Source organism: Stenella coeruleoalba (assembly GCF_951394435.1).
Source record: "Stenella coeruleoalba genome assembly, chromosome: 8".
NCBI lineage: Eukaryota > Metazoa > Chordata > Mammalia > Artiodactyla > Delphinidae > Stenella > Stenella coeruleoalba.
In genome coordinates, this window is record NC_137154.1 from 80,620,700 (window position 1) to 80,643,944 (window position 23,245).

A 23,245-nucleotide genomic window follows, 5' to 3' on the forward strand; every position below is an offset into this window, starting at 1 on the left:
CAATATTGAATATACCTGTGTATCTCCTTCCACTTGGATCCATCCCAGTTCACAATGAATGAAAATCTTAATAATCTCAGTGCTCCAGCATGGCATAGTGCATATACACTTCACTTACCACGAGTAATGGGATCCTTAATACCATCTGGTCATTGAGGAATCCAACTCCAGGTTTATATCCTTAGAATCTTCTGATTAACCTGTTCAGGTTACTGAGATCTATCTATTTGTCTCAGATTGGGTTCCTCAAAAACACACCCTGAAATGATTCATGTGCAAAATATTTATTAAGAAAATGCTCTGGGGGAAAAAACGGTACTGGAATAAAGGAAGTAGGGGAAGAAACCAAGCAAGGTGGCAATTTCAAGCAAAGCCCTGTGGGAGGGCAGCTTTAACTTTTTTCTGCAAGGAAACTCTAGAGTGGAAATTGCTCTTCAGAGTTGGTCTATGTTTAAGGCATGGGAACTAGTTTTCATTATGCTGTGCCCGTCAGTCACTGACTTCATTGAGAAGACATAATTCCTGGGCACTAGTAGCTTTCTATGTGTGGAGAAAGGGACCCCAGGAGCTAAAGAAGAGATATTCAGGGATGAGTTTCAAAAGCCAGCACATCAAAGCCTGGGAGAGACATGTAGGAATGGTTTTAAAAAAAAAAAGGATCTGAGCATATCTGAGCATAGTACTGACAGTGACTGCAAGGATGACATAGAAGATGATTAACTGTGCACCACCACCTCCTCCTCACTGCCTTCACCACCAAAATCCCTCTGTCCTGATCTCTTACCACTCTTTCTCTAGCTTGCAGTACTCCACACATATTTGTTTTCCCATTCCTTTTCAAATACATTGTCCTCAGGTACGTTTGCCTTTGCTATTACCTCTGTTTAGGACACTTATCTCTTAGATATCAGCATAATTCCCTCTCTGCTCAAAATCTTCCTCACAGGAAAGGTTTTCCCTCACCACCATTTTTAAAATTATACACCACCACCCACTGTGACCACCTTTTATTTAGATTCTGTTTCTTCATGACTCTTATTACTTACAATATCTAGAGTCTATATCACCTGGCTTCAAATTTCCAGTGTTCTTACTTACTAGCTGTATAAATTATTCACCTGCATTTTTCCTCAGTTAATTTATATTTCCCATTCCAGGGCTTTTGTGGGTGTTAGATACAGTTATGCATGTAAACTTCTTAGAAAAATACCCAGCCATACATTAAATGTCCAATAGCTGCAAGTTAATGTTTGTGTACAGCCTTTTTCACCTAGCAGAATAAGAGTTCCACTAGGACCTAAGTTTTAATCTATTTTAGTGGTTTGCTCTCAGAAAATAGACCATTGCCTGGCACGTAGTAGGTATTACAAAATAATGTTTAATTAATTAATTTAATCACATGTTGTCTTTTTAACAAAAAGCCTTTTCAATTTATTATAGTTTCTTTCAGCTTTCTTCAAAATCAGTAGTGATGTTTACGGCTGAATTGATCTCTAAAGCAACTGAAATCAACAGATCAGCCAGGCCACAAAAACTCAATTTTCAAAAGAATGCATTGCCCCTGTCCTTTGCCACCTACATGGAAGACAGAGATAAAATCAAACCAAATGCAACAGATGGCATGAGTGTCTGCACATGGCAATTACCGATGTTTTTGGACAATTGGACACAATTATTATTTTGGCAACCATTTTTATACTTTCACACTGTTTCCTTACTGATAAATTGTTTCAATCTCCAGGTTTCACAAATTGGCATCTATAATTCATGCTAGTGAACGCATATGTGACTCTAACATGTCCTTCCTTCTGTCATCATCTCACACTCATTAGGTTGGTAATTTGTTTTAGGAGAAGTTAATTCTTTCACATTTATTCCTTTAAAAAATCATAGTGATGGCAAAAGTTCCACCCACAAGTATAATTTATCATCCATGAAACACAAATCATTAAAGTCATATCTTTTGGTCCCCCAGTATTTCTAAATCATCCTTAGATATCTTTGCCACAAATTTGATCCCCAGTTATATATTGGCCTTGGTGTGAACCAAATTCTTTTCTATTTCCCTCCAAAATAGTTTTAAATCTTTCTCTTCCACTTATCATAATTGCAAATATCTGGAGCTCTGCACAAACGTGTATGTCCTTTAAAAGCAAAGCACTCAAACAAACAAACAAACTACAACAACAAAACAGAATGAGAAAATAAATTTTAAAAATCTTTCCCAGAAATCATCAACCTTAATTTTCTTGGGTGCTCTAACTGTTTGAGCCTGTATACTAAGAGATTCAGATAAAGTAAATAAGGAAACTCTCTGGCCAATTATGATTATAGTTCCTGGTTATGGTGCTTTGCAATTGACTGCACTTCATTTTTTTTTTTTTTAATTTTTGGTACTGCCAAGGGGAAAGAATGATAAAGCAAATGCGAAACAAAAAATTGAAATTTTTGTTGGCCAAAAAGTTCCTTTGGTTTTTAAGCAAAAATAAAAGATACATTTTTCGTTTTCACCATGAACTTTATTGAACAACATATTTACTGTTTTGTTCCACTACCTTCTGCCATTTTCAGGCAACTTCACAATTCCATCTTTCCAAAACTTTTTACATTTTTGAGCAAAGGACTGTTCCAGGTGCCTTTTACAGTCTTCCAGGGAACTGATTTTTTTTTTCCATTAAGATAATTTTGTAAATACCTAAATAAATGGAAAATCTGAAGGTGCAATGTCTGGTGGATACAGTGGAACCAGAACTTCCCAGCCAAGTTGTAACAGTTTTTACCTGGTTGTCAGAGAAACATGAAGTCTTGCCTTATCCTGATGGAAGATTATGTGTTTTCTGTTGACTAATGCCAGTTGCTTTTCATTGAAGGCTGCTTTCAGTTGGCCTAATTGGGAGCAGTACATGTTGGAATTAATCCTTTGTTTTTCCGGAAGGAGCTCATAATAGAGGACTCCCTTCGAATCCCACCATATACACAACATCACCTTCTTTGGATAAAGACCGGCCTTTGGTGTGGTTGGTGGTGGTTCATTTCGCTTGCCCCCATGACCTCTTCCATTCCACATTAGTGTACAGTATCCACTCTACATCACTCATCACAATTTGTTTTAAAACTGGAACGTTTATATTACATTTCAGTAGAGAATCACATGTGGAAATACTGTCAATGTGTTTTCCACTTAAATTTATGGAACCTAAATATCAAAGCAATTAACATAACCAAGCTGGTGCAAATGATTTTCAAAGCTTGACTTGGATCTTTTGAGTATGTGGGTTATCTCCCGCGTGGTATAATGTTGATTGTTCTCGATTGATGTCTGAATTTGATAACTATCAACTTCAACTTGTCTACCTCACTGTGGAGCATTGTCCAGCGAGAAATCTCCAGCACAAAACTTTGCAAACCACTTTTGACATGTTTGATCAGTCACAGTACCTTCTCCATGAACTGAAAAAAATCTTTTTTGTGTGTTTCAGTTACATTTTTACCTTTCTTGAAATAATAAAACATAATATGCCAAAAATGTTGCTTTCTATCTTCCATCTTCAATATTATAATGGTTACACAAAAATTCATCAATTTTGATTTTTTTAAATGCACACTGATATGACAGCTGTCACTATACAATCTAACAAAATTGTTTTGAATGAAGTTAAAGACAACTAAGTGCTACTAGAGCAATCTGATGGAAAAAAATGAATGAACTTTTTGGCCAACCATATATTAAGGAGACACTGTTGAAAGATTTGCTTCCACTCTGAGAGGAAGAATTAAAAACTCCAGAATCTGAATTTTGCTTGTTATACTTACAACCTTCTTCTAAGAACTGAACATCTGTTTAAAAGTTTCTGATGGAAACTTTTTTCTAAAGAAACTTTTTCTAAAGTTTTCTTCTAGTTTATTACAAGCATATATCATCAGTTGAAAAAAATTAGAAGCTAACCACATTACACAAAATAAAATATTAATATGCCAGAAGACTAATCTTGTCAATTTAGCCCTTTATTCTCTGATGAAAATAATTAATACTTTTAACTTTTATTTTATATATCCTCATCAATCCTAGATATGATTTTCTGGATTCCCTTTTTCAGAATCGTCTACATCTTTACTATTTTCATAGCATTTATTGTCCAGCCCAAATTTTCGTTCTTTAAGATTATCCTTTTCCAGATTTTCTTACATACTCTTGGTTATATGCACTAGCAAAATGTTTCACAACCCATTTTCAACTTTGTGACATGCATGAAGCTTGATTTTCACGTGTGACCCATTCTCCTGGGAAGGCTTATGGTTATGTGAAATTCCTGAATCACACACTGTAAATCTATCCCTATCTTTCAGTTAAACAAACAAACAAAACCAAAAACAAAAGACAGGACAACAACATTGTGAAGATATTAGTTTATTCTAAATCAATTAATAAATGTAATGTAAGTCAAATTGAAGCACCAACAACCTCTTTTTTTCCCTGAAAACAGATTGACGTTCATATGAAAAATTAACATGCAAGAATAGCTAAGAATTCCTGAAAAAGAACTATGTAGGTATACTATACCAACCAGGGATTTAAACATGCTATCATTCCTCTAATTAAGCATTATGTTACCAGCACATGACTAGGTAGATAGACTAGTGAAATATAATTTTTTTAAATCTAGAAATAGACTCAAGAACATATGAAAATTTTAGTTCATGATGAAAATGGCATCACCAATTTTTGAAACAAAGATAGACTTTTAAATTAAATTGTGCTAAAATATCTGATAGCCATTGAGAAAAAGATAAAAGTATTTCTCTCTCACACATACAGAAGAATAAACTCCAAGTGAATAATAAATCTAGTATAAAAAATAATACATGCACAAGTAGAAAATTTAATAAATTCTTCCTTGTAAGGAAAGGCTTTCTAATTATGACTCAAATCCAGATATAGTAAAAGAAAATAGTAATGAATTGGACTACATAGTGTTTGGAAACCTACTTTTTCATGAAAACGAAAAACATTTATCAAAGTTAAAATATGTATAACACATGTAAATGGAAAGGAAGTTTGGGAGGTGAATAAAAAATGACTGCCAATGAGGTGTGGAGTTTCTTTCTGGGATGAAAATTAACGTGTTTTAGAATATGAAAATGTTCTAAAATTGATTGTGGTGGTGACTGTGCAACTCTGTGAATATACTAAAAACTATTAAACTGTATACACTGAATTGGCTGGGTGACTTGTAGGTGAATTATATCTCAATAAAGCTGTTATTTAAAAAAGGGGGGAAGTATTAATTTTCCAGGGGAGAAAATTGTTATGCCCCTATTTAACCAAGTGATCAAAGTTAATATCACTGACTATGAGTCAAAATGTCACCCTGTGGCTTTAGATATGCTCATCTAAAAACAACATAATATCACTTATGTAGCATTGTTGCCGAAAATGCAAAACCTAAACCTGATTCTAAGGAAACAGTTAGACAAAGCCAAATTGAGAGACAGTTTAAAAAACTACCATTAAAAAAATCAGGGTCATAAAAGACAAAGACTGACTCAGGAACTATCCTGGTTAAAGGAGACTAAAGTGATAATAATGAAACAGATTTCACAGGCTTGGAATGAATCACAGATCACAGAAGAAACAAATCTATAAAAGACTTTGGGATATCTGGCAAAATTGAAATTTATGTTAGATAATAATGGATAAATATTAAATTATCTGAAATTGAAACTGCAGGAATGTGCCGCGTTGGGCTCCGAGGAGCTCCGGTTCTTTATGTCTCAGCACAGAAAGAATTCAGTGAGAGACAAAGTGATAGATAAGAAGTGATTTATTAGAGTAGGATGCTTGTGAGGCTTATAAGAGGGCAGGTGAGAAGGTGCCATGCCTCGAGAACATAGTGGGCTACAGTTTCATAATCAAAGGAAAAGTGGGGAGGGGCAGAAGACCACCTTTTTCCACATTCTTGAGTAGGCATCAAACTTCTATCATCAGTTTCTCCTCCTCATCAGTTGGGGGGAGTTTTCTTGTCCCTACGTGGTCAAACCAGGACTATCATGGCACTATCTAAATTAGTAGTAGTGGTAACATATGCTAAATTTGGTAAATCATCTCAGGTTTCAGTATAATGCCACCTTTTCTTTATATTTTTGTCTTTAGTGTGCACAGAGGAGTGTGTCATGTGAATCATAAACTTACTGAGCTTACTGGGCAGGGTACGGGGCTCATTCCACCATTGTTTTATTGTTTTGGGGCATGTCTCACGCTTCCGTTGCATGGTTTTCTTGCTAAGCAAGCCTGTTTTGTTTTGTGGCTAAGCAAACCTGCTTTCTTGAGTGATCATTAACTTACAGGGGCCTCCCATAATTTTTTCTTTACTTATAATCCCCTAGTGGGATTAATTGTTTAATCTTCTACTTTGTCCATTTATTCTGTCCCTATCACAGTTGAAATTGTGGTCTTGTAAGGAAATCTCCTTATTTTAAGAGACATACATTAAAGTATTTCTGTGTAAAGCATCAAGAGTCAAGTTTTGCTTTATTCTCAAATGGTTCATCCAAAATACTATTAAAATATACATATTATATATAACACAAAATACATGTAATACATACACACATATACGTGTTCTATATATATATATATATATATATATATATATATATATATATATATATATATATATATGAATGAGGGAGAAGACACACAGAAAGTCAGAGACAGAGACAAAGAAGAGAAAGAGAGAGAAAGCAAATGTGACAATATATAAACAAATCATGAATCCAGGTAGAGTTCATTATGTACTGTGTATAATTTTTTGTAAGTTTAAATTTAAAGTTTTTTTTAATTAAAAGTTTAAAATGTTATTGTGATCTAAGTAAGTGAGAGTACAATTATTAAGAATAACAGGGCTTTCCTGGTGGTGCAGTGGTTGAGAGTTTGCCTGCCAATGCAGGGGACATGTGTTCGTGCCCCGGTCTGGGGAGATCCCACATGCCTCAGAGCGGCTGGGCCCGTGAGCCATGGCCGCTGAGCCTGTGCATCCAGAGCCTGTGCTCCGCAACAGGAGAGGCCACAACAGTGAGAGGCCCAGGTACCGCAAATAAAATAAAATAAAATAAAAATAACATTAAGTTTTATTACTGTTTTATTCAGAAAAAACCTTGTTTGGAAACTTTGGTTTTTCAGTGTTGTTCTTAAATTACTTATATTGCATGTCTCATTTTTTAAATTAACTTTTATTGGGGTATGGTTGCTTTGGTGCATGTCTCCTTGATCAAGACACAGAAGAGGATCAAAACACGATGTTAGAGAATCTCTGGTTTAGGAAAAAAAATTGGCAAACAATTAACATTTCCTTTTGGGGGACTATTTATGATATAGATAAAACAGCTGCAAATATTGCTTCTTAATTGTTTTAAATATTGAATGATTCTAGAAATTGGATTTCTAAATATTGATTAATGAATACAAGTATTTAGGATGAAAAAAGGAAGGGGTGTGACAAATTTAATGGATTTGGTAGAATGTTAGGTACCACTTCTGAAGAAAATAAAAAATATTTTGTACGTTTTTCTTTTAAAGCACATTTAAATTTTTAATAAGTTCTAATTAATAATTTCCTAAAATTGAAACTTGACTGATAAAATTATTTCTTGGAGCAAATCCATTTTTTATTCAATGAGGTGATATTTAACTAAAGCATTAATTAGTCACTAAGAAAAACACCCAAGTGTTTTGTACATTTAAGTTCACCCTTAGATCTCCATGCTTAGCAGTGCTCTCCCCTCTTTTAGAAGTGCATGGATCACACATCACATATATACATATCAAAAGTTGTTAAGAGCTGTAATATGCAGCTCAGACAGAGATACTTCTTATTTGCTTATCTTTGTTTAGAAAAGTAACAGAGTCCTTCAATGCACCTTTTTTACATCTGAAATTTCAGTATAATGAGATAGATGCGTTGACACCACAGATTCTGTTAAGAGTCACATTGTAGCTCAGGGAGAGCTTGTCAGATGCTGTGTTTCTCACACTTTAATATGCATGTGAATCATTCAAGTTTTGTTAAAAATACAGTCAATTGAAAATGCAGATTTGGGTTCAGTCAATGAAAAAAGAGCCTGTGAATCTGCATTTCTAACTAGCTCCCAGGTAATGTCTATGCCGCTGCTGCATAGACCATACTCTGTGTAGCAAAGTGTTAGAGAGAAGACTGTAATTCTCTGAAAGCCTTCCTTGGCCACCACCCTTTTTGAAAAATCTCTGCACCAAATTTTAAACAACATTTTCTTCCACCCCCAAGGGTCATTGCAGCTTAGATCAGTGGTGGGCTTCTCATGTAAAGACTGTTATGTATAGATCTGCCAATAGCCTATGATGTGGCCTGGCATGAGAGTACTGCCCAATTAGGGGGCTTCTGTATCAAATGGAAATGGCTTACTAGTGATGGCTTCTGAGGGATTTGGGGAGGGGTGTGTGTGTGTGTGTGTGTGTGTGTGTGTGTGTGTGTGTGTGTGTGTGTGTGTGTGTGTGTGTGTTTGTGTGTGAAAGAGAGAGAGAGAATGAGAAAGAGAGAGAAATGAAAGAACCAGCAGAAAAGAGGTAAGAGAGCACTTAACAAATATTGTCTCAGGTCTTATAAGATACAAAAGATGCCTTTAAGTGTTACTACTGCATCACTAGAATCTTTGATAGATAATAGAGGTGAGTCCTGTTCTGTATTCAGATCTTTCTGAGACCTGATAAGTGGTTGTTGAGGCTTCTACAAGTCACTTGCTTATGTTTATTTGTATATGCAAACTCTCCACATGTGAGATAACTGGTAGCTTGAAACACTGTCTCAGATGAATGCTAAATTGCTCCAGTATTAAGACATTTCAAATATCTATTTCTGTACTTTGAAGATTTATGATGAAACTTTTCCAAATTCCAGAATAGGGAGTGGATAGATTAGATAGGTAAGTAGGATAAATAGATTAGGTAGGTAAATGATAGATAGATGATAGATAGATAGATACATAGGTACATAGATACATAGATACATAGATAGATGATTTTTTAATGATAGTTATGCACAAGTAAGAATATGATCCAGACAATTTCGTCAACCTTAGGGCATTCTTGATAATATGCATGGGGAAGAAGCAAAAGGACATTCTTCTCACCATTACCAGTCGTAACTCTTATACTCAGCTTATCAGTCTACAGCAGATACAAAAGAGGGGCAAAAATTCCACCCTTATTCCAAGATGATAGTTAAAGTCTTAAATAAAAGACAATTTCAGTTCAATCTGCAAAGAAACATCAATAAAACTTCACTGAAATTTTAAATGTTAGGAAGTAGTGAGTTATAAGAAAATACTAACTAGTGTGGTTAAGGTAAAAACATCATCAGATTCTTACCTTAAATATAGAAAAATAATTGTGACACTGACACCACATATTAAATTACCATCTCTCCACTCCTGGGATGCTTTACTACTACAAATGGAGAGTTATTTTAGCAATGTGAAGTACATCCTTTGGATGCTCTGGAACGAGTTCTTACCAATAGACTATATTTTTTATCCCATACTGAGGGACCTCAAGTTAGGTGTCTGGTATTAGGGAGAGAAAAGACATCTTGAAGAATTCACATAATTAGAGGTGAACAAAGGTTATTAAGGTAAAGGAATTTGTCTGTCTGAGATGGGTATGCTAAAATCTTCAGTTTCCCCAAACTGGCACTTATCTGACTATAATCATAAATTAAAAACAAAACAAAACATAACACTTTGATATTATAGTTTAAGCACTAAATTCATACAAATATACAGACATTTGTATGTACATCTCATATATAAGTGCATAAATGAATACATGTACAGATTGAGAACAAATTGTCCAGATAAGTGTAACTAAGGAAAATGAATTTGTCTATTATCTTAAAAAATATTTCCCAAGAGGAGTTGCCTCTTAGAACCATGTGCCACACATAGAGTAATAGGGTACGTTTGTCAGAGAGAATAATATGAGGTTGCCGCAGAAGCTTAAGCAATCTCTAGCACTGGTGAGTGGGCAGTTCCAGGGATTCCATTTTTCTCCATTAGTGAATAAAAGAAAATATTTAAATATTTTGATATTCTAGAATAAAAAGAACACTTCCTAGTTTTGTTCGGACTGTTTCAAAGATTTGGGAGAATGCCATTGCAGCTTCCCCTGCACTCCTCCCTGATAAATCTATCTTCATTTCCATCAATGTTGCTTTCATCTAAGTAATATCATCTGCCACTGATTTGGAGTAATTTAACTTCATGTCATACTGGAGAGCAAATCAAAATTTGGAAATCAATTCTGGAACTTCATACTTGCACTATTTTTAGGATATTTGATGAATTTCAAAGCCCTTTAGTTTTCTTTTTTTTTCTTTGAACTGCCATAAATAAGTTCAAGGTAGTGTTGAGTTTAATTGTATTTTTTATTGTTTCTCTTTTGTAGATTATATGAAATAACCTACATATATTTATCTATAAAACCTTCTTAAAAACCATGTATTCTTATGAACACACCACATTACTAGTACCTTACTTGTCATATTCCTTAGTGCTATGCTCTGGGTAGTCTTTACATGAACAAATGAGAAAAAGAGTTTATGTTAAGCACCCTAAATCACTTGCTGTTGTGTATTCTTCTACTCTAGATGAGACTTAAAAAAGACCTTATTCAAGTGGGTCACTGTGATCTTCAAGAAAAGCATTTTAAAAAATAATAGTCATGTTTAAATTTCCTTACTGTATTAATATTATTTTCAAAGCAAGGATTAAAATTATAATTACTAATGATTGATGATATAATCAGACACTGTATATTTAAAATTTGGTTTCAATAAAGACTTCTTTTTGACAAAACTCTATAATTTTTGGAATAGAATTTTTAAGTTTTAACATGAAAGTCTCACAAACAGTATTAAGTGAAATTTTGTACACTATACCAAAGCAACTTTAAGGACTCGAAAAATGAAAAAAAGGGATATAAATTTTGTTTACAATAAAATTGTTATTAATTGTTCCAGTGCTATAGTAATAAACATAAAACAGAGACTTACTTTGACCATATGGAACATTTAATGAGCCTGTTCTATTAATGTTAGTTTATATCTCAATGATAAGTGAAAAAAATCAACTGAAATACTTTCTCCATTAATGCCTCTATGTTTTGGGCATTTAAGCTGTAAGTTTAATAATGCCTTTTTATACATATTATATATTTTGCTTAATAACTAATTATAAAAAATATTTTTAATTTCAATAATCATTATAGTCTTTCTCAAGTTATGGATTCTCAAAAATACTTAGCTTATTTGTTGCTTATTAAGAAAAACATCAATGAATGGCTCCATCTGAGGATATTTATAGCTTATGTGCCAGGTCATGACATATCAAAACTCTGTCAAATGGACAAACATAAGAAAGGTTAATTTTATCCATTTTGAGTTTATTTTTGTGTATGGTATTAGAGAACATTCTAATTTTATTCTTTTATATGTAGCTGTCCAGTTTTCCCAGCACCACTTATTGAAGAGACTGACTTTTCTCCATTGTATATTCTTGTCTCCATTGTCATAGATTAATTGACCATAGGTGTATGGGTTTATCTCTGGGCTTTCTATCCTGTTCCTTTGATCTATATTTCTGTATTAGTATTGTAAGGCCAACTGGCCTGAGGCAGGGGAATACAATCAGTTTCACAGGTTGCATCAGACCGAAATTCTCCGGACCACCCAGTTCCAGAAACTGCCCTGGAGACATTCCGGACCACCCAGTTCCAGAAACTGCTCTGGAGACATCCCGGACCACCCAGTTCCAGGAACTGACCTGGGGACTTTGAATGCAGCCCAGTCTTCCCGCCTTTCGAGGGGCGGGACTAACGGTCCCCCAGGATACCTGAAAAGACCACCAAATAAGGAATACCCTGCGCCCTCCCAGATTCACCACACCCCTTTCCCTTCTTCCCCTATAAAGTCTTGCCCAACCCTCGCCCGGGTGCGACTTCTCTGGCCCCTTTCTCTCGGACCAGTGAACCTCGCCCGGGAGCGCTCCCTAATAAAGCTCACTTGAAGCTTTCCTGTGTTTCGCGGTTTGTTAAGATCCGACCTTACAAGTATATTTTCTATTAACCCTATGTGCCATTGCAAAAAACTGAATTTCTCTCTTTCAAGTGAGGCAGTTTATAGTAGTTTCAATATTAAACTAACAAAAGATGTGTGATAGCAGCTGGACTATCACATTGAGAGTGCATTGGGAAAATCATGGACTTTTACACATATTTTATGTCAGAAAGGAAACTTCAAGACCTTTGACACAAAACTTCTCCTCTTATGTAAGCCCTGGAGTGGTCAGCTGGTTATTTCACATCACAGAATGAGCTACTGTTAGATTTCTGTCTAAACCTCTAGTTTTCTGGCTTCTAGTTCTGGGCATTTTCTACTACACTGATAAATGCTGTAGCTCATTTTCTTTTTAATTTTACTGTTCAAACTATTTCACCTCCCTATGTCTTATTTTGTTGACACAGTATGTCTATGAGACCACTTAACTAGACTGGCTTTTAAAAATATGAATTTGAACTCCAAAATATATTTATTTTTTGTTTTAGGGCCATCCTAGGATGAAATTAAGTGCAGTAACAAAGAAGAATAGCAGTCCATTTCTAATTTAAATTTTAATTCCTAAAATTTACCCTTTCAATTAAAATGCTTACTTTTTAAATTTAAAACCATAATATAAACTATTTTATATGCCTAAATTTAGTGGCATTTCAGAAGCTCAGCTGATTTCTCTGGCTTGAACTTGTTAATGACATTAAAAATAAACAACGTCTTTAAAATAAGTGAAAGAAAAACAATTTCCTCATATTCAAATAATAAATTTATGAAAAATTACCATTTAAAGTCTTACTTATTTGCCATGAAAATAATTGAAAACACTTATTTTTCATCTAAACTGATTCCAATCTCATTAAAATTTCACAGTAAATTAAAGAGGCAATGTAGAACTAAAGAGTTATATCACAGATTATTAAGCCATGCTTCCCATATGAAGCAAGTGCCCAGTCTTTCTAGGTCTTTCTAGGTGAGGGTCCTACTTTTTTTTTTTTTTTTCTGGTACGTGGGCCTCTCACTGTTGTGGCCTCTCCCATTGCGGAGCACAGGCTCCGGACGTGCAGTCTCAGCAGCCATGACTCACGGACCCAGCCACTCCGAGGCATGTGGGATCTTCCCGGACCGGGGCACGAACCCGTGTCCCCTGCATCGGCAGGCAGACTCTCAAACACTGCGCCACCAGGGAAGCCCAGGGTCCTACTTTTTAACACTGTTTCAATAATCCTTTTCACCATGATTTAACTTGAGTAGCCATAACAGTATTTTAAGTTGATGCCCAATGTAACAGATGATGTGCATCACTTCACAAACCAGTGAATTATGCTAGAATGGAGCTGGTCACTGCATTCTTCCCACACTACTACAAGTACCTCAGAGATAGGTAATTTGGGTCTTAAGATGCTGCCAAGTCATCAAATCATTTCAGAAAGCATCCTTATCTACCACTACAATACCTCATTACATTTATTTAATAATCTAATAATCTAACATGAACTATACATATATATGTCAACATGAAAAGGGAATAATGGAGCATCAGTTTTGTCACAGTGAACTATTAAGGCATTGCTATGATGCATAAGGTCATCTTGTGAGTTCTCAGGCAACCTTCTACTTTGTGAAACAGAGATAGTAGAAATTACCACACAAAGGTGGGATTTGGATAGAAAATGGGGTGGAAAGAGATTCTTACAGGACTCAAAAAGTATGAAAAGTGATGTTTGTGGCACAAAAGGAGAATTTGAAGGCACAAGAATTAGTCAACTTGGCTAATGTCAGGAAAAGTAATTACAATTGCAAATCCCCTAATGATAGGGGAAAACTTGTGGTGATTAAAGTAGAGGATAGACAGAAAGTAGTTACTACACAACCTGTAGCTCTTCAGAATTCCATTTATAGTGATTGAAGACAGGATCAGGTCTAGTGGAGAAGAAAGAATAGTTACTTTTGGAGCTGAGCAGAAGAAGTTTTCCTCAATTTCTCCTAGATTCAACCAATGTTGTGTAACCATGAATGGACTGAGAAAAGTGCATGCGATTCTGGTTAAAGGGATCTGGAAATCTTTACAACTATTTCTATATGACAAGGTTAATACTTATACCCAAAGCAACCAAGTATATCACAAAATAAGAAAAATATCCTCTAATCTAAATGACCAATAAATAGAGAGTCCTGAAGGAGAGCCATGCATGAGTATTCATGTATTTTATGACTAAATGTAGCAGTTTAAATCCATGGGGAAAAATTGAAAAATGACTTGGAGATAATTGGTGATGCATTGGAAAAAAATTAAAAACAGATGCCTACCTCACATCATATAAAAAGGTGCATGCCAGAAGAAGTTAGGAAAAAATTCCAGAAAAAATATAAATTATAATACAGTATAGGAGAATATTTTTACATTTTTTGTGACATAGGCCTTTCTAAGCTTGACAAATATTAAGAGCTACAAGTAATTGGTATGAGTAATTTGCATTCATAAAATTGAAAAAATTTCATATAGAATGATTGTACAGAGTTAAAAAATCTCAACTGGCTAAAAATATTAACAAATTACATAATTAACAAATAATAGATACTTTTCATATAAATAAAACCTTTGTAGATAAATATTTAATGATTATTGAAATATATCTATATCTATATAATAATATCATATATTGAGCATTTAACATCTTGGGCAGTATGTCAGGTACTTTACATACATCGTGTGTGTGTGTGTGTGTGTGTGTGTGTGTGTGTTATTTAACATTTATTATTTACTATGTGCCAGGCTCTATGCTTAGTGCTTGTTACTTATATCACTTAATCCTCACAGTATTCCTGTGAGGTAGGCATTCATCTCATTTTAATAGATTAAGAAAATGCACCTCAGTATAGTTAAATACTTTGCTCAAGTGTCCATACTAATTAAACAGCAGAGTAATCAGACCACAGCTCCTAAGTTTTTAACCTGTATATTATTTGAAATTGTAAACCTTTGTATCAGGTGTTGACTCAATTATGAAGCACCCATAATTTGGAAGACTAGGTAGTGACTAAACAAAATGAAGTAGGACTAAGTGTATTAACATGGAAAACTATTTCAGAACATGTTACTAAGTGGGGAAAATGTTACAGAACACAATGATGTGTTTAAAAACCCTATGCCTAGATAAGTGCATATCTACCTCAAAAGTATGGAAAAGGTATTGGGAGGATACATACCATTTGTGAATATGGTTTTTCTTGAGGTCTGGAGTGGGATAAAAAGGAAAGGAGATCAATAAGACCTTCCCAAAAGTTGTTCTAAGAGTTTCTTAACATTTGAATCTTTACAAAGAAATGTAAGCTTATATTACAATTTTTTAAAAAAAAATTAAAAACACACTGGGCAGTCAAAGTTATGAACAGATTCTTTAGAGTGAGATTTCCTAGGAATTGTAGGTCTGTGTGCAGTGTACATGCATAATGTTTGGTACAGATAATATGCCATTGCTAAAGGAACAAATTCAAATGGGGCATGTCAAAATACTCTGTGAAATAGAACCTGCTATAACAGTGTTAGTTTTGATTAGTGTACAATATACTTATGGTTGTTTAGTTAAGAATTAATTTATGGAATCTTTGGGACATTTTTATGACTAATTAATCTAATGATAAATAATTATCTTATGCACCAGCATCTTAATGTATTTAAGAATGTTTTATCAAAATATGTTTTTAGATTCTGCAGATGTTTTACTTTGATGGGTCTAGAATGGGTTAAAATATGTCATCTAGAACAAGCTTAATTCCTTTCACCCACACGCATTATACTCTATTAATTTCCCTTAAAGTAGAAGTCTCCCTGAGATTTTTCTCTACAAGTTCACTTTTTGAACTTCAGGTCAGTAAGTGAGGCTCATATTTCCTTTGCTGTAATTCTTTCATGCACCCAGTTTATCGTTTCCACCTTGAGATGCCATTATAAGTGAAGCTGAGTTATTATATACCAAATTGAAATGAACCAGGAAATGTGTTTCTCAGAATATTTCACAATTCCCGATGCCGGTACAGGCCCTAATAGAATCCCCAAAATTGCCATCAAAGTTCAGATTGAATATGAGCCATGGAATGCTTCTATTCACATTGGAAATATCTATCACTACCCTGCATTTGGCATGGGGTTAATTTAAACCTGAGGTCTTAATCAGTTGAGTTGCTATTTGGATATCTATAAATAATGTACATCTGAATTTATCTGTGATCAGTCTTTGTTGTCTTTCAGTATCACAATGACTTTTATTGCTCAATTGAAACACATGTGAAAAGGTAGAGGTTTTTCAAGACTTCTTGGCTATTCTTGTTTTGTTTTGTTTTTGTTTTTGTTTTAACATCTTACTGAAGTACAGTAGCATATACATAGAAAAGGGTAAGTATCGTAGTATACAGTTCAATGATTTTCACAAACGCTTATGTAACCAACACATAGATAAAAAAATAGACCATACCGGAATCCCAACTTGGTGTTATCACTGTCCGCGAAGGAATTTCAGGGAAGCTGCCACAAAAGGTCTCAGTTGCTTCCATATCAAACTTGATGTTCCTTAAGAGGAAGCCTGAAAGTAGGCAAAACCTACTGCTCCTCTCTGCCAATCAATGGTCATGCATATGCTTGTATGTGCTTTCAGTACATGAGAATATGATTTTATGCTACAAGTAATATGATTTTTTTCTTCTCTTCAATCTATCACATTTTACTTGAGTGCCTCCTAATACAAAATTGAAATAGAAAAATGCTGGCAAGGGCATCTGGTAAATGGCATTGTTGGGCTCTATACCATTGTACTTGAATGACAGGCTTAGAAGAGCAGATGTGGTACTATCAACAAACACAACTGGTACAACTTGTAAGAGTCTTCTAAAATCTAAAGAAACCATCTTCATTGCACAAACATAATTTAATGTTTCATTGACACTCACAGGGAACCAAGAATTTGAAAGAAAGAAAATTGGGTGCTTGATATTAATTGCATGGAGTCAAAAAAGACACATGAGTTCCTCATTTTATTTTATATTTAAAAAATCTATACTTGTAGGTTTTTTTAATTATAGAAATTCAGTATTTACAAATTTTGAAAGAATAGTATGATGAAACCCATTATTTAATCTCCCAATTTCAATCTTCTTTCATCTATGACCCTACCTCCATCTATCCTTTCCTCATGGATTGTTCAAACAAATCTAAAATATTACATACTTTTATTAAAGGATATTTATTATGTATACATAAAATATAACACTTTTAAAACATAACTGCAATATTCTTTTTTATTATGCCTAAAATATGCATGAAAACAATATCTCAATAACACCAAATATTTAGACAGAGTTCAAATAAATATATCCATTTCATAACTGTTAAAGGATTTTTAATAATGTTCTGATAAGTTCTACACATTGCAATTGGTTGGTAAGTTACTTAAGTTTCTTTTAATCTATAGATTTGATTTTCTCTCTCTCCCCGCGCCACCCTCTCACTGTCTCTAACTCTTGTTCTCACTTTTTCTCAATTTCTTACAATTTATTTATTGTTGACTCAGGTGGTTTTCCACAATATGGTTTTGGCTGTTTTCATCCCTGGGGTGTTATTTAACATGCTCTTCTGTCCCTTGTTATTGTTAGACTTAGAAGCTTGATCACATTCTGGAATGTGGTACTGTGTATTCCAGCAGAAAACACATATAGTCTAGCTTTCTCTCCTTTTTGTGGTTTTTAGCTGTTATTGGTAACCGTTTCCTGCGTCTCTGTTTCTCTTGGATTTAAAAATGGTGATGTTCTGACTCTACTATTTTTCATTTACAGTTTTTAGTACTTCCTTAAAGAGAAATTCTGGTATTCAATTATTTAGTTACACTTAAGTACAGTTCACATTGGAAAAGCTGGATACACACTTGTTTTTTTCTCTTTATGTATCAGTTTTCAAATAATTCCTCTAGATCCTCAAATGTGGCTAAAGTGCACTCAATTCTAGCTCTTCCACTTAAAAACTGTGTAACACTGAGAAAATCACTTTTCCTCCCTGTATATATGTGAATCTGGTAACGATTTGGGGCATTATACATGTAAAAAACTAATAAATAGGAACAGTTGAATAGAGTTGGGGCATGAGAGCCCAACATGAGGAAGAAAGAGTTTTTTTCTTTCCTGGCAAGGACTCACCAATCAAAAGCCATTGAGTCTTTGTTTACTATAGCCCTCCTCACTTTCTTTTTCTACCTATAAAAGCATCCTCCTGGGGGGGGGACCTTGAAGATGGCGGAAGAGTAAGACGCGGAGATCACCTTCCTCCCCACAGATACACCAGAAATACATCTACACGTGGAACAACTCCTACAGAACACCTACTGAACGCTGGCAGAAGACCTCAGACCTCCCAAAAGGCAAGAAACTCCCCACGTACCTGGGTAGGGCAAAAGAAAAAACAGAGACAAAAGAATAGGGACGGCACCTGCACCAGTGGGAGGGAGCTATGAAGGAGGAAAAGTTTCCACACACTAGGAAGCCCCTTCGCGGGCGGAGACTGCGGGGGGCGGAGGGGGGAGCTTCGGAGCTGCGGAGGAGTGCACAGCAACGGGTGCGGAGGGCAAAGCGGGGAGATTCCCGCACAGAGGATCGGTGCCGACCGGCACTCACCAGCCCGAGAGGCTTGTCTGCTCACCCGCCGGGGCTGCGAGCTGAGGCCGGAGCGCAGGGAGAGGACTGGGGTTGGCGGCTTGAACATAGCCTGAAGGGGTTAGTGCACCACGGCTAGCTGGGAGGGAGTCCGGGGAAAAGTCTGCACCTGCCGAAGAGGCAAGAGACTTTTTCTTACCTCTTTGTTTCCTGGTGCGTGAGGAGAGGGGATTCAGAGCGCTGCTTAAAGGAGCTCCAGAGACTGGCGCGAGCCGCGGCTAAAAGCACGAACCCCAGAGACGGGCGCGAGCCGCGGCTAAAAGCGCGGACCCCAGAGACGGGCGGGAGACGATAAGGCTGCTGCTGCCGCCACCGAGGGGCCTGTGTGCGAGCACAGGTCACTCTCCACACCCCTCTTCCGCGGAGCCTGTGTAGCCCACCACTGCCAGGTTCCCGGGATCCAGGGACAACTTCCCCGGGAGAACGCACAGCGGGCCTCAGGCTGGTGCAAAGTCACGCCGACTTCTGCCGCCGCAGGCCCGCCCCGCACTCCGTGCCCCTCCCTCCCCGCTGGCCTGAGTGCGCCAGAGCCCCCGACTCAGCGGCTCTTTTAACCCCGCCCTGTCTGAGCAAAAAACAGACGCCCTCCAGCGACCTACACGCAGTGGCAGGGCCAAATCCAAAGCTGAGCCCCTGGGAGCTGTGAGAACAAAGAAGAGAAAGGGAAATCTCTCCCAGCAGCCTCAGAAGCAGCGGATTAAAGCTCCACAATCAACTTGATGTGCCCTGCATCTGTGGAATACCTGAATAGACAACCAATCATCCCAAATTAAGGAAGTGGACTTTAGGAGCAAGATCTATGATATTTTTCCCTTTTCCTCTTTTTGTGAATGAGGAATATATATGTGTATGCTTCTGTGTGAGATCTTGTCTGTATAGTCTTGCTTCCACCATTTGTCCTAGGGTTCTATCCGTCCATGGTTTTTTTTAAAAATTTTTTTTCTTAATAATCAATTTTAATTTTAATAACGTTATTATACTTTACCTTCGTTCTTTCTTTCTTTCTTTCTTTCTTTCCTTCCTTCCTTCCCTCCTTTAGACAATGAATCATCCCAAATTGAGGAGATGGTCTCTGACAACAAGATTTATGATTTTTCCCCCTTTACCTCTTTTAGTGAGGGTGTATGTGTATGCTTCTGTGTAAGATTTTGTCTGTATAGCTTTGCTTCCAACATTTGTCCTAAGGTTCTATCCGTCCCTTTTTTTTTTTTTCTAAATAAGAATTTTTTAATTCAATAATTTTATTATACTTTATTTTATTTTTACTGTATCTTCTTTCTTTCTGTCTTTTTCCTTCTTTCCCTCCTTCCTTCCTTCCTCCCTCCCTCCCTCCTTTCTTTCCTTCTTTCCTTCTTTGCTTCTTTCTTCCTTCCTTCCTTCCCTCCTTTCCTTCTTTCTTTCCTCATACTTCTACTAATTCCCTCTACTTTTTCCCCCTTTTATTCTGAGCCGTGTGGATGAAAAGCTCTTGGTGCTCCAGCCAGGAGTCAGGGCTCTGCCTCTGAGGTAGGAGAGCCAACTTCAGGACACTGGTCAACAAGAGACCTCCCAGCTCCACATAATATCACACTGCGAAAATCTCCCAGAGACCTCCATCCTAACACCAGCACCGAGCTTCACTCAACGACCAGCAAGCCACAGTGCTGGACAACCTATGCCAAACAACTAGCAAGACAGGAACACAACCCCACCCATTAGCAGAGAGGCTGCCTAAAATAATAATAAGGCCACAGACACCCCAAACACACCACCAGACGTGAACCTGCCCACTAGAGAGACAAGATCCAGCCTCATCCACCACAACACAGGCACTAGTCCCCTCCACCAGGAAACCTACACAACCCACTGAACCAACCATAGCCACTGGGGACAGACATCAAAAACAGCAGGAACTACGAACCTGCAGCCTGCAAAAAGGAGACCCCAAACACAGTAAGATAAGCAAAATGAGAAGACAGAAAAACACACAGCAGATAAAGGAGCAAGATAAAAATGCACCAGACCTAACAAATGAAGAGGAAATAGGCAGCTTACCTGAAAAAGAATTCAGAATAATGATAGTAAGGATGATCCGAAATCTTGGAGATAGAATAGACAATAGAATGGACAAAATGCAAGAATCAGTTAACAAGGACCTAGAAGAACTAAAGATGAAACAAGCAATGATGAACAACACAATAAATGAAATTAAAAGTACTCTCGATGGGATCAATAGCAGAATAACTGAGGCAGAAGAACGGATAAGTGACCTGGAAGATAAAATAGTGGAAATAACTACTGCAGAGCAGAATAAAGAAAAAAGAATGAAAAGAACTGAGGACAGTCTCAGAGACCTCTGGGACAACATTAACGCACCAACATTTGAATTATAGGGGTTCCAGAAGAAGAAGAGAAAAAGAAAGGGACTGAGAAAATATTTGAAGAGATTATAGTTGAAAACTTCCCTAATATGGGAAAAGAAATAGTTAATCAAGTCCAGGAAGCACAGAGAGTCCCATACAGGATAAATACAAGGAGAAATATGCCAAGACACATATTAATCAAACTGTCAAAAATTAAATACAAAGAAAGCATATTAAAAGCAGCAAAGGAAAAACAACAAATAACACATAAGGGAATCCCCATAAGGTTAACAGCTGATGTCTCAGCAGAAACCCTACAAGCCAGAAGGGAGTGGCAGGACATACTGAAAGTGATGAAGGAGAAAAACCTGCAGCCAAGACTACTCTACCCAGCAAGGATCTCATTCAGATTTGATGGAGAAATTAAAACCTTTACAGACAAGCAAAAGCTGAGAGAGTTCAGCACCACCAAACCAGCTTTACAACAAATGCTAAAAGATCTTCTCTAGGCAAGAAACACGAGAGAAGGAAAAGACCTATAATAACGAACCCAAAACAATTTAGAAAATGGGAATAGGAACATACATATTGATAATTACCTTAAATGTAAATGGACTAAATGCTCCCACCAAAAGACACAGATTAGCTGAATGGATACAAAAACAAGACCCTTATATATGCTGTCTACAAGAGACCCACTTCAGACCTAGAGACACATACAGACTGAAAGTAAGGGGATGGAAAAAGATATTCCATGCAAATGGAAACCAAAAGAAAGCTGGAATAGCAATTCTCATATCAGACAAAATAGACTTTAAAATAAGGACTATTAAAAGAGACAAAGAAGGACACTACATAATGATCAAGGGATCGATCCAAGAAGAAGATATAACAATTGTAAATATTTATGCACCCAAAATAGGAGCACCTCAATACATAAGGCAAATACTAACAGCCATAAAAGGGGAAATTGGCAGTAACACATTCATAGTAGGGGACTTTAACATCCCACTGATGAAAGAAATTAAAGATGATACAAATAGATGGAGAGATATACCATGTTCTTGGATTGGAAGAATCAACATTGTGAAAATGACTCTACTACCAAAAGCAATCTATAGATTCAATTCAATCCCTATCAAACTACCACTGGCATTTTTCACAGAACTAGAACAAAAAATTTCACAATTTGTATGGAAACACAAAAGACCCAGAATAGCCAAAGCAATCTTGAGAACGAAAAAAGGAACTGGAGGAATCAGGCTCCCTGACTTCAGACTATACTACAAAGCTACAGTTATCAAGACGGTATGGTACTGGCACAAAAACAGAAAGATAGATCAATGGAACAGGATAGAAAGCCCAGAGATAAACCCATGCACATATGGACACCTTATCTTTGATAAAGGTGGCAGGAATGTACAGTGGAGAAAGGACAGCCTCTTCAATAAGTGGTGCTGGGAAAACTGGACAAGTACATGTAAAAGTATGAGATTAGATCACTCCCTAACACCATACACAAAAATAAGCTAAAAATGGATTAAAGACCTAAATATAAGGCCAGAAACTATCAAACTCTTAGAGGAAAACAGAGGCAGAACACTCTATGACATAAATCACAGCAAGATCCTTTCTGACCCACCTCCTAGAGTAATGGAAATAAAAACAAAAATAAACAAATGGGACCTAATGAAACTTCAAAGCTTTTGCACAGCAAAGGAAACCATAAACAAGACCAAAAGACAACCCTCAGAATGGGAGAAAATATTTGCAAATGAAGTAACTGACAAAGGATTAATCTCCAAAATTTACAAGCAGCTCATGCAGCTCAATAACAAAAAAACAAACAACCCAATCCAAAAATGGGCAGAAGACCTAAATAGACATTTCTCCAAAGAAGATATACAGACTGCCAACAAACACATGAAAAAATGCTCAACATCATTAATCATTAGAGAAATGCAAATCAAAACTACAATGAGATATCATCTCACACCAGTCAGAATGGCCATCATCAAAAAATCTAGAAACAATAAATGTTGGAGAGGGTGTGGAGAAAAGGGAACACTC